Source organism: Anopheles coustani, assembly GCF_943734705.1.
Source record: "Anopheles coustani chromosome X unlocalized genomic scaffold, idAnoCousDA_361_x.2 X_unloc_13, whole genome shotgun sequence".
Lineage (NCBI taxonomy): Eukaryota > Metazoa > Arthropoda > Insecta > Diptera > Culicidae > Anopheles > Anopheles coustani.
The window spans coordinates 305,676-315,000 of record NW_026525082.1 but is presented as its reverse complement, the minus strand read 5'-3'; the positions used below and the strand labels follow the sequence as shown (position 1 = coordinate 315,000).

Below are 9,325 nucleotides of genomic sequence, written 5' to 3'. Positions count from 1 at the left end.
GTTCTTTAATGCTAGCGGGTCGTCGCGACCCTAGTTAACATCATGGTGCACGTCTCGTGACGGGTGTCACGGCGTAGTTAAATGTATGCGATACATTTCTCAAATATAAGCGCTCAGTCATCTGTACATCATGGTAGGTTCCCACGACGTGCAATATGCGTTCAACTTATCAATGTTCATGTGTCCTGCAGTTCACATTACGACGCGCAGTTAGCTGCGGTCTTCATCGATCCATGAGCCGAGTGATCCACTGCCGAGGGTGACTAACTTGCGTAAGCCGCCGCTGTGCGCGTAAACCCGTTCCCCGTAGGGAGGAGCAAGCCGCCGCTTAGAGACGAAGCATAAAGTGTCCTCATTCCACATAGGGCAAGCTGGATTAATCCATTTTACCCAGGACGGCCGAAGCGGCGTGGACCAGGGGAGAACTGAACCTTATACTTCACACCACAGTAAGTCTACGTGTCCTCTTCCACATAGGGCAAGCTAGAACTAACTATCTTACCCAGGACTGCCGAAGCAGCGTGGACCAGGGGAGGAACACACTTTTCATGGAAACGTAAGGCATCCATGACTGCCATAACGTAAGCCGCCGCTGTGCGCGTATACCCGTTCCCCGTAGGGAGGAGCAAGCCGCCGCTTAGAGACGAAGCATAAAGTGTCCTCATTCCACATAGGGCAAGCTGGATGAATCCATTTTACCCAGGACGGCCGAAGCGGCGTGGACCAGGGGAGAACTGAACTTTATACTTCACACCACAGTAAGTCTACGTGTCCTCTTCCACATAGGGCAAGCTAGAACTAACTATCTTACCCAGGACTGCCGAAGCAGCGTGGACCAGGGGAGGAACACACTTTTCATAGAAACGTAAGGCATCCATGACTGCCATAGTGCGTAAGCCGCCGCTGTGCGCGTAAACCCGTTCCCCGTAGGGAGGAGTCAAGCCGCCGCTTAGAGACGAAGTATGAAGTGTCCTCTTCCACATAGGGCAAGCTAGAATGAACTATCTTACCCAGGACCGCCGAAGCAGCGTGGACCAGGGGAGAACTGAACTTTATACTTCACACCACAGTATTGAGTAATGTGCCCTCTTCCACATAGGGCAAGCTGGAATGTTCCATTTTACCCAGGACGGCCGAAGCGGCGTGGACCAGTGGAGGACTACACAATCATGAGGTTTGATATCGACTTGTGTGTTTCAATAGGATACCGATGGTATGGTTTGAACCGATTTGATTTAGCCATTCTGAAGTCATCACTTGGTTGAAGCGCTGAACTAGGGAGGCATCGTTTACATATATATTGGTTTTCGCATGCTCTACTAGGTTAATGTCATGAGGTTGGCTATCGAGCATGCCCAAGTGATGACTTGATTGTGTGCTTGCTTGAATTCTTCACATTTCATACCATCGGTTAGTTGTCGAATCATTCCTCGATCATAACCTTCGTTCTTGGTTCATGTATGCTCTCTTCCACATAGGGCAAGCTAGAATTAACTATCTTACCCAGGACCGCCGAAGCAGCGTGGACCAGGGGAGAACTATACTTTGTCTTGTATGCCCTCTTCCACATAGGGCAAGCTAGAATTAACTATCTTACCCAGGACCGCCGAAGCAGCGTGGACCAGTGGAGGACTATACTTTGTTCATTACACCACAGTATTAAGTATGGTGTCCTCTTCCACATAGGGCATGCTAGAACTAACTATCTTACCCAGGACCGCCGAAGCAGTGTGGACCAGGGGAGGACTATACTTTATACTTCACACACTAGCCATATTGAAGTCATCACTTGGTTGAAGCACTGAACTAGGGCGAGTCTATCGTTTACTTTGCATTGGGATAATACGCTGCATGCTCTCTTAGGTTAATGTCATGTGGTTGGCTATAGAGCATGCCCAAGTGATGACTTTGTTTAAAGCTCAACAGGTAGAGTATTATGTCCTCTTCCACATAGGGCAAGCTAGAATTAACTATCTTACCCAGGACCGCCGGAGCAGCGTGGACCAGGGGAGAACTATACTTTGTCTTGTATGCCCTCTTCCACATAGGGCAAGCTAGAATTAACTATCTTACCCAGGACCGCCGAAGCAGCGTGGACCAGGGGAGAACTATACTTTGTCTTGTATGCCCTCTTCCACATAGGGCAAGCTAGAATTAACTATCTTACCCAGGACCGCCGAAGCAGTGTGGACCAGGGGAGGACTATACTTTATACTTCACACACTAGCCATATTGAAGTCATCACTTGGTTGAAGCACTGAACTAGGGCGAGTCTATCGTTTACTTTGCATTGGGATAATACGCTGCATGCTCTCTTAGGTTAATGTCATGTGGTTGGCTATAGAGCATGCCCAAGTGATGACTTTGTTTAAAGCTCAACAGGTAGAGTATTATGTCCTCTTCCACATAGGGCAAGCTAGAATTAACTATCTTACCCAGGACCGCCGGAGCAGCGTGGACCAGGGGAGAACTATACTTTGTCTTGTATGCCCTCTTCCACATAGGGCAAGCTAGAATTAACTATCTTACCCAGGACTGCAAAGCAGCGTGGACCAGTGGAGGACTATACTTTGTTCATTACACCACAGTATTAAGTATGGTGTCCTCTTCCACATAGGGCAAGCTAGAACTAACTATCTTACCCAGGACCGCCGAAGCAGTGTGGACCAGGGGAGGACTATACTTTATACTTCACACACTAGCCATACTGAAGTCATCACTTGGTTGAAGCGCTGAACTACGGCGGGGTAATCGTTTACAGGTTATAATCATATAGCTGCATGCTCATTAGTAGATAATGGAATATTGTATGGCAATATGAGCATGCCCAAGTGATGACTTTGTTTCAAGCTCAACAGGTAGGGTATTGAGTCCTCTTCCACATAGGGCAAGCTAGAATGAACTATCTTACCCAGGACCGCCGGAGCAGCGTGGACCAGTGGAGGACTCTATACTTTATACTTCACACCACAGTATTGAGTACGACTTGCATAAAGCCCCTAATGAGAACCACGAGGGCTCTCTCAATGTAGAACCACGAGGGCTCTAGTACCGATTCTCTCGGTACGGCTTGGTCCGTGTTCCTTTATGCTTGTACTCTTAGAAAGTCTCAACCCGGAGGTCTTGACTTTGATTGTCATAGTTGGACTACGACGGGGCATCCGACCATTGCTGATCGAACACCCCTGATTCACCATCTTTCGGGTAGGCGGTACGCGTACCTCCGGACGCGGAAGTCTCAACCCGGAGGTCTTGACTTTGATTGTCATAGTTGGACTACGACGGGGCATCCGACCATTGCTGATCGAACACCCCTGATTCATCATCTTTCGGGTAGGCGGTGCGCGCACCTCCGACGCGGAAGTCTCAACCCGGAGGTCTTGACTTTGATTGTCATAGTTGGACTACGACGGGGTATCCGACTCATCGAATACCCCAGAAGCACACCATCTTTCGGGTAGGCGGTACGCGTACCTCCGGACGCGGAAAGTCTCAACCCGGAGGTCTTGACTTTGGTTGTCATAGTTGGACTATGACGGGGCATCCGACCATTGCTGATCGAACACCCCTGTTACACCATCTTTCGGATAGGCGGTGCGCGACACCACCGACGCGGAAAGTCTCAACCCGGAGGTCTTGACTTTGTATTGTTGGATAGTCCTCTTCCACTATAGGGCAAGCTGGAAATATTCCATTTTACCCAGGACTGCCGAGGCAGCGTGGACCAGGGGAGAACTTCACGGAATCTTCAGGCATCCATGATTGCCATAGTGCGTAAGCCGCCGCTGTGTGCGTCAACTCGTTCCCCGTGAGGAGGAGTCTAGCCGCCGCTAAAAGACGAAGCATTAAGTGTCCTCATTCCACTATAGGGCAAGCTAGAATGAACTATCTTACCCAGGACCGCCGAAGCAGCGTGGACCAGGCGAAGACTATACTTTATACTTCACACCACAGTATTGAGTACGACTTGCATAAAGCCCCTAATGAGAACCACGAGGGCTCTCTCAATGTAGAACCACGAGGGCTCTAGTACCGATTCTCTCGGTACGGCTTGGTCCATGTTCCTTTATGCTTGTACTCGCGGAAAGTCTCAACCCGGAGGTCTTGACTTTGATTGTCATAGTTTTACTACGACGGGGCATCCGACCATTGCTGACCGAACACCCCTGATTCATCATCTTTCGGATAGGAGGTGCGCCCACCTCCGACGCGGAAGTCTCAACCCGGAGGTTCGGACTTAGAGTTTTTCCCATTTAAAAGTTTTTCTCTTAGCCATACTGAAGTCATCACTTGGTGAACGATTGAACTAGGGCGGGTTAATCGTTTATAGGTATCATGTGGTTTGCATGCTCTCTTAGGTTAAGGTCATGTGGTTGGCTATCGAGCATGCCCAAGTGATGACTTTGTTTCACGCTTGCTTGATTTCTTCATGATTCCCTGTTATATAGTGTAATCATTCGAGAACAGGGAATCTTTGGTTTTGCTCAACAGGTATTGGATGTCAACTTGGTATCTAGATCGCATTAAGTCTCAACCCTTAGGTTCGGACTTGTATAGTGACATCTTGTTACGGTCTTGAGTCTCAACCCGCAGGTTCGGACTACTTAGTGTTTGATCGAATATAATATGGCAACTTGTGCCTAAGTCTCAACCCGCAGGTTCGGACTTCTGTTTATTTGGCCAATGTATGTATAAGGCAACTTGTGCCTAAGTCTCAACCCGCAGGTTCGGACTTGTGTATTTGTTCGATGTCATGTATAAGGCAACGTGTGCCTAAGTCTCAACCCGCAGGTTCGGACTTGTTAGTGTTTCGTCAACTTTCATATGGCAACTTGTGCCTAAGTCTCAACCCGCAGGTTCGGACTTGTGTATTTGTTCGAAGTCATGTATAAGGCAACTTGTGCCTAAGTCTCAACCCGCAGGTTCGGACTTGTGTATTTGTTCGAAGTCATGTATAAGGCAACTTGTGCCTAAGTCTCAACCCGCAGGTTCGGACTTGTTAGTGTTTCGTCAACTTTCATATGGCAACTTGTGCCTGAGTCTCAACCCGCAGGTTCGGACTTCTATAGTGTTTCGTCAATTATCATATGGCAACTTGTGCCGAAGTCTCAACCCGCAGGTTCGGACTTCTGGAAGGATCACTTGGCCACTAATGATCCTTCCGCAGGTTCACCTACGGAAACCTTGTTACGACTTTTACTTCCTCTAAATCATCAAGTTCGGTCAACTTCGATAAAGCAGACGCGGTTCACGAGGATCCAGCGAACGATCATCTCCAAAGACCTCACTAAATAATCCATCGGTAGTAGCGACGGGCGGTGTGTACAAAGGGCAGGGACGTATTCAACGCTGGCTGATGACCAGCACTTACTAGAAGTTCCGAGTTCATATGGACCATTGCAATCCATAATCCCTACTAAGTGAGTATTTGAGTGATTTCCCGTTCCTCTCGGAATAGGAGACACGCTGCTACCCACATTGTAGCACGCGTGTAGCCCAGAACATCTAAGGGCATCACGGACCTGTTATCGCTCGATCTCATTTTGCTAAACACAAATTGTCCTGCTAAGCAGCGTACCGTAAGTGCACTTGCGCACACGAACAGCGAAGGTGTCAGGTCATACTCCACCGAAAGGTCCTAACCCGTTCCAATCGGCATCGACGCATTAACGCTGACTGCGTTCTAGTTAGCATATGTGAGTCACGTTCGTTATCGGAATTAACCAGACAAATCAATCCACGAACTAAGAACGGCCATGCACCACTACCCTTAAATTTGAGAAAGAGCTATTAATCTGTCTCACCTCCATAAGTTCGGACCTGGTAAGTTTTCCCGTGTTGAGTCAAATTGAACCGCAAGCTCCATTTCATTGTGGTGCCCTTCCGTCAATTCCTTTAAGTTTCAACTTTGCAACCATACTTCCCCCGGAACCTGACTTTGGTTTCCCGGAAGCTACTGAGAGCACCTGGTTGTAGCGTCTCCCAATTGCTAGTTGGCATCGTTTACGGTTAGAACTAGGGCGGTATCTAATCGCCTTCGATCCTCTAACTTTCGTTCTTGATTAAAGAAAGCATCCTTGACAAATGCCTTCGCTTTAGTTAGTCTTACGACGGTCTACGAATTTCACCTCTCGCGCCGTAATACTAGTGTCCCCAACTACTTCTGTTAATCATTACCTCCGGTCTGAGTACAAACCAATGAAAGATTAGACCAAGGTCGTATTCCATTATTCCATGCAAGATTATTCTAGGGCGTTTGGGCACCCTGCTTTAAGCACTCTAATTTGTTCAAGGTAAACGTGAGCGGTCGAGCTCTATGTTACACTTGCACCCGTTGAAGGGCACACCATGACACAGACTTGGTGCCCTACCACACCATTGAGTCGCAACCAGATTCCGACTTGGCCCACCGACCACGGGTTGACCGGGTCGGCGGAGCCGGACTGTGTTGGACAAGTATCAACTTCGAACGTTTTAACCGCAACAATTTTAATATACGCTAGTGGAGCTGGAATTACCGCGGCTGCTGGCACCAGACTTGCCCTCCACTTGATCCTCGTAGAAGGATTTATGCTCTACTCATTCCAATTATGAAACATCATTAAAGAGTTTCATATTGTTATTTCTCGTCACTACCTCCCCGTCCCGGGATTGGGTAATTTACGCGCCTGCTGCCTTCCTTGGATGTGGTAGCCATTTCTCAGGCTCCCTCTCCGGAATCGAACCCTGATTCCCCGTTACCCGTTGCAACCATGGTAGTCCTCTATACTACCATCCATAGTTGATAGGGCAGATATTTGCGAGATCTGTCGTCGGTGCGAGACCATACGATCAGCATCATTATCCAGACTTCAACTCAATGACACGGAGAACCCGCGATTGGTTTGACTAATAAGTGCACCAGTTCCCGCGAGGGTCCTGGCATGTTGCATGTATTAGCTCTAGATTTTCCACAGTTATCCAAGTAACTAGGTTGATGATCTCGTAAATTATAGCTGTTATACTGAGCCTTATGCGGTTTCACATTAAATCTGTTTGTACTTAGACATGCATGGCTTAACCTTTGAGACGAGCGTATATTACTGGTAGGATCAACCAGAATTCCGACTTTGCGTTCGAATGTTCATTGTCCCATTGCACCCGGAGGAGCAAACACCACGTTCTATATGTTGTCAAGTCCGGTAGCACACGGGAGGCGAGCCCCCGTGCGAACCTCATTGCCCTCGTATCACACACACCCGATGCACCGGACAGGCACTTGAGCGGCATTCGACTCCGCTAAGCACACGTGCGCCCGATTGTGCATGCGCTGACGGGGCCTTCATACCCCTACCACAGCGACCTTATGCCAAACTTCCATGAATACTTAGGTGAGCTGACAAGGGCCTTCATTTCCCTACCATCAACTAAAGGACACGCTAGGCGCGTCCGATCATTGCAACTGCGGGGCTTTCATACCCCAATCACCACAGTACGCAATTCACCAGAGTTTAATCACAACCCCCCCGGACATGGCACACTATTAACTTGCAACAAAACTTAGTGTGTGCCGGGCACATCGGTTCCACAAAATCATTCCCGATGTACCCCAATTGGGGTTGCGAACGCATTCACGGTCCTCTGACACACCCAACCAAGCGTGGATACTACATACCTCAAACACCCAGTACACTAACAGACAAATCAACATATGGTTGCTTTCCCCCAGACATTTGCCAATCACTTGGCACCCGGACGGGAACTCGCTCCTGATTGCGCCATTGCCACCCATTTGCCAAGAGCGAGTTCTGTATGTAGATTTCATTTGGAAAGACAACCGTGTACTGGATATTCTATCCGACGATTACAGATGACGAGTACGAGACTCGACTACACTCACGGATAATACATTTTGGGTCGAGATTGCTTTCGGGGTTTTCGATTGGTCTTGCGCTTGTAAACGTATAACTTTGACTTGTGGTAACCTCGGTATGTTAGTCGATCACGTGGTTGTGAACTGGTAAGGGTGAGCAATCTGTTCACTTGCACTCTGGGTAGGAATAGGTGAGCGCTATAGGTTAAGATCATTGTATGGTTCCATCGTGATGACTTTCGCTAGATAGTAGGATGTTTGGATAGTTATAACGTTTTTGGCCATTTGTTCATAGTGTTCAGTCCATTGAGGAATTCGATTGGTCTTTGCTTCACACACGTGGTCGATATCACTTGGATGTGAACTAGGGTGAGAATAAGGTGTTCACTAGTGCTCTTAGGTTTTGGATCAGTACTGAGCACTTGATTGGTTTCGCATAATATGTATCCATAGTGATGACTCTTTCCAGCTTAAGATTTCGTTACCGGTTTCGAATCCTCCCCACGTTCGCTTTTACTTGGTTAGGTTTTCGAGTGTAGATTTGAAAGCAATCTCATGTATGTATCCCATCTGATATAAGCCACTGACAGTTCATGTCACCTCGTTCAACTCTCGCTGGGTCACAGAAGTATGTTACTGCGCCCATTATCCCTACTCGGATAGGTTCGGTTCGTTCGTTTTATACTACGGTGAGTAAACTCAATTTGTGCATCGCATAGCCATGGAAAGCAAGCTTTCGCGGGCCTCTTCGACTGTTTTGATACGAGCTGTGCCCGTGATGCTTGTCATCCCAGGATACTAGACCCCTTTGGACGACCGCATGACCATCAGAAAGTAAATTCCACGTTCGATTTGGGGTGTGAACCCCGAACATAAAGTCTTTGTGTAGAACCACGAGGGCTCTATAGTACCGATTCTCTCGGTACGCTTGGTCCGTGTTCCTTTATGTTCGTACTCTTGTGAATAAGATTCACGTTCGTTTTGGGATATTTGCTACTGTCACCGTTTGAGTACTATGGGGCTTGAACCCCTAACATAAAGTCTTTGTGTAGAACCACGAGGGTTCTATAGTACCGATTCTCTCGGTACGCTTGGTCCGTGTTCCTTTATGTTCGTACTCTTGTGTGTATAATATTCATGTTCGGTTTGGGATATTTGCTACTTTCACCAGGGTCCCGTTCTTCATACAAGTCTGCCTTGCTAATGTGGTAACTTTATAGTGTAGTTCTGACATCCCAATTTTGGGACTTAGCCGATTTTTCGTATATTTCCATATGACCCATAGGGTCCCTTTCTTCATACAAGCTTGCCTAGGGCGATCGGTCAAAACTTGTCTTACTATTCGATTGGTCTTCGCACTTTCACCCTAGGCAGTTTGCCTAGGTGTAGCTTCTTGAGGAGGTCAAAACCCAAAATAAGGAGGTTCAGCCGACCCAAAAACCTCCCCTGTCTAAACTACACTAACCAGATTTT

The 9,325-nt window shown here is 47.8% G+C and overlaps 1 non-coding gene across 1 annotated transcript; it reads right to left on the bottom strand.

Moving 5' to 3' along the window:
- Positions 1-107: 107 nt before the first annotated feature.
- Positions 108-262, bottom strand: LOC131270058 (5.8S ribosomal RNA). The gene has a single exon (XR_009179201.1). It is a non-coding gene; the product is annotated as a 5.8S ribosomal RNA (ribosomal RNA).
- Between the last annotated feature and the right edge of the window lie 9,063 nt (positions 263-9,325).